The sequence below is a fragment of the Mus pahari genome, chromosome 6, assembly GCF_900095145.1.
Source record: "Mus pahari chromosome 6, PAHARI_EIJ_v1.1, whole genome shotgun sequence".
NCBI lineage: Eukaryota > Metazoa > Chordata > Mammalia > Rodentia > Muridae > Mus > Mus pahari.
The window spans coordinates 80,506,222-80,509,944 of record NC_034595.1 but is presented as its reverse complement, the minus strand read 5'-3'; the positions used below and the strand labels follow the sequence as shown (position 1 = coordinate 80,509,944).

The window sequence follows — 3,723 nt, the reverse complement described above, 5'->3', positions numbered from 1 at the left end:
TTAAAAAAAAAAAAAAAAAGAAAAGAAAAGAAAAGAAAAGAAAAGAAATAGATCACTTCTAGGATGGCCAGTTGAGTTTAAGCCAACTTAAAGAGATAGGTGGAAGAATTATCCCTTTAAGGAGACACTATACAGGTGAAATCATTATCTATTTAATGAGACACTGTACTTTTCCTTCTGTGTGCCTTGTTTCCAAGGCTCCCTTGCAGGGCTGGACATACGCAGACTTTCCCTCACACTGGGTTTTACCCTGTCTCCCTGGTTCCTCTCCTAGCTGCCTGCTGCCTTGCGTCCAACCCCAATGCTGCCAAACAAAATATGACTTTGTTTCTTCTCTCTTCCAACCTGGAGAGCATTTTTGTTTGGTTGGGTTTTGTTTTTCTTTTTCTTTTTGTTTTTTAACTCTAATACAATTGGCCTTGAATATTAAAAAATCTAAATTTGCCAGGCTGTGATGATGTAAGCCTTTTTAATCCCAGCATGGGAAGGCAGAGGCAGATGGAACTCTTTCTTCTTCTTCTTCTTCTTCTTCTTCTTCTTCTTCTTCTTCTTCTTCTTCTTCTTCTTCTTCTTCTTCTTCTTCTTCTTCCTTATTTTCCTTTTTCCCTTTTCCCCCCCAGGTCTGTAGAACCTACTGATTCACTCTGGGGGGCACTGCACAGCCTCTGAAATGCGACGAAGCCCCTTGGCTGTGTGCACCACTGTTTAAAGAGCCACTACAGGCAGCGGCAGTTCTTGGGTTGGGTGCCAGCCGATGGAACTCTTGAATTTGAGGCAGGACAGCCAGCTCTACATCGTGAGACCCTAACTAGAAACAAAACAAAACAAAACAGATTTCTCTGTCTTCTGTTCTGAATCAGTGTCTTTTCGGTATGTGCTGGTGCCCGCGGAGGTCACAAGAGGTGACCATATGGTTGTAAGCCATCATATGGATGCAGGGAATTGAACCCAGGTCCTCTACAAGAGCAACAAGTGTTCCTAACCACTGACCCAGCTCTCCAGCGCCAGCCTTCTGTTGTCATTAGAGATAGGATTACTCAAGGAAGAGGTTAGGCTGGCCTGCCAAAGAGCTGCATGGCTCTGCCTGGCTCTGCTTCCACAAATGTGTGCCATCATGCCTGGTTCCTTTTGCTTTTTTGTTTTTGTTTTCTTTTCTATTCTTTTTTTTCCCCCTTTGAAACGGGGTTTCTCTGTGTAGTTCTGGCTGTCCTGGAACTCACTCTGTAGACCAGGCTGGCCTCAAACTCAGAAATCCTCCTGCCTCTGCCTCCCATGTGCTGGNATTAAAGGCATGTGCCACCACGCCCAGCTTTTTATTTTTCTAAAATGGCATGTGACTGCACTTTGTTTAACTTTTTGTTTTGTTTTGTTTTGTTTTGTTTTGTTTTGTTTTTGGAGACACGGTTTCTCTGTGTAGCTCTGGCTGTCTTGGAACTCACTTTGTAGACCAGGCTAGCCTCAAACTCAGAAATCCGCCTGCCTCTGCCTCCCGAGTGCTGGGATTAAAGGCGTGCACCACCATGCCCGGCACAGTTTAACATTATTTTTATTAGCATGTGTTTAAAAATAAAAAAAGGTTTTATTATGAAATTTTCTTGGGCTTTATTTCTCCCCAACATCTATTATATTATCCTGTCCTTCCTCCACCTCCCCTTGGTCCCTCTTCCTCTTTCTCAAGTAGTCTTCCATCTTGCGGTCCAGCATGAATAACGGACTCCCACCACAACTGCCCACTTCTGGCTTGAACCAGGACCTAGCAAGGAGCCACACATTAAACAGGCCTGCAGTTTGCTTTCGCTCGCTGTCACCTGAGCTGAAGTCATCGCCACGGGGTGGCGCTCGCTATCACCTGAGCTGAAGTCACCGTGATGGCGTGGCAGGAGTGGGCACACGGAACAGTGAACAATTCGCACATTGTTCCTTCAAGACTGTTGACTCCTCACTCTATAAGGATGAGGTAATGCTGAGCACTGGTGTCAAACACATCTGTCTTGTGATGGGCAGCTCAGATTACAAATCTGAGATCACGTGGTACCCCACAGTCAGGTGGACACTTTACCAGAACCTAGTAAAACACTGGGATCTTTTTTGCAAAAGAAATGTTCCTTATGAATGAGACATGACTTTTATAAGGGTGTTAAGAAATATAATGTGTTAGCCAGGCGTGGTGGCACACGCCTTTAGTCCCAGCACTTGGGAGGCAGAGTCACGCGGATTTCTGAGTTCGAGGCCAGCCTGGTCTACAGAATGAGTTCCAGGACAGCCAGAGCTACACAGAGAAACCCTGTCTCGAAAAAAAAAAACAAAAACAAAAAAAAGAAAGAAAGAAATATAATGTGTTGCATATGTGGGTAAGGGGGGTACCTGGTGGGCCCATACCAAGGTACTCCTATGAAATCATGCCATGGGCCAGACCTGGAATAACAGATAGATATACAATATGTATATAAGGTATTATATATGTGCATATATATATATGTGTGTGTTGTATGTATATGCATATATGTAATATATATGATTTTATATATATATATGTGTGTGTGTGTGTGTATCAGTCAGAAGCAAAGACATGAGGGCACAGAGAAGGACAGAAAGAAAGAGAGACTGTGGGCTGAAGAGATGGCTCAGAGGTTAAGAGCACTGGCTGCTCTTCCAGAGGCTCTTACAGGCTGTTTGGACTGATCAAGAGATGTCCTAGCCTGAAGTAGTTGCCCTTGAGGATGGATTAAGGTAGGTTCCTAGTAAACAGAAACCCACCTTATGACATCTGAAGGGTTTACCAAATAATAATCCTTCTCTTGGCCAAGTCTTTCTTAGGACAATGTCTCCAGCACTGCCATTTTGTGTTGAAGCTTTTGACCTTTTGTTGACAGTAAAGGGCAAGGATAGTCCCCTGGCTACTTCCTGCTGACTGGAGGTTTGAGAAGAGGGGGAGGCTAGAATGCTGGTTCAAAAAGGGGGCTCAAGCAGTCAGGGGAGACCTGAGGCAGTCCCTTCAGAAGCAGCTGGCTTACCAATCTTTCGCTTAGTTTACACTTCTCTCCTGAAGGAATCTGAAGAGACAAGGAGCATTTGTTATCCTAAGAAGTAGAGCAAAGTGTGCTGGCACATGCCTTCGATTCCAGCACTGGGGGATGGGGGTGGGGGTGGGGGCAGAAACAGGTTGATCTGAGTTTGAGGCCAGCCTGGTCTCCAGAGTGGGTTCCAGGACAGTTAGGGCTGTATCTTTAATTTTTTAAACCCTATTTTGAATGATGGTTCTTAAATGCCTTAACCTTCCTTTTACCCCATCACCCACCAGAGGGAGTGAGAAAGAAAGGATACAGGGGAGTGGACCTGTTTAGAAATGGTTCTTTGGAACAATTCCTGTCTGTGTTGTTTGGAAACTGACAGTTCAGCTCACAGGTCATCAGTGGCAGCTTGATCCATTTGCAAATACTTCACAGATACACCATCACTTTAGTTTGGTAGAGTTGGGTTAGCTATAGAGGTGACATGAGCTAGCAGAGAGAGCCAGGCCTCAGCCTCGGCTTGAGTCAGCAGGAGGGATCATGGCCAACAGGAACACCAGGAGAAGTTTCGGGCTGTGCCTCTCTTAAGAAAGTGAAGATCGCTGGGCATGGTGGTGCACGCCTTTAATCCCAGCACTCAGGAGGCAGAGGCAGGCAGATTTCTGAGTTCGAGGCCAGCCTGGTCTACAGAGTGAGTTCCAGGACAGCCAGG

The 3,723-nt window shown here is 45.4% G+C and overlaps 1 non-coding gene across 1 annotated transcript; it reads right to left on the bottom strand.

The window, feature by feature from the left end:
* Nucleotides 1–620: 620 nt before the first annotated feature.
* On the bottom strand, nt 621–751 carry LOC115064290. Its single transcript, XR_003844132.1, has one exon. It is a non-coding gene; the product is annotated as a small nucleolar RNA SNORA68 (small nucleolar RNA).
* Nucleotides 752–3,723: the final 2,972 nt, after the last annotated feature.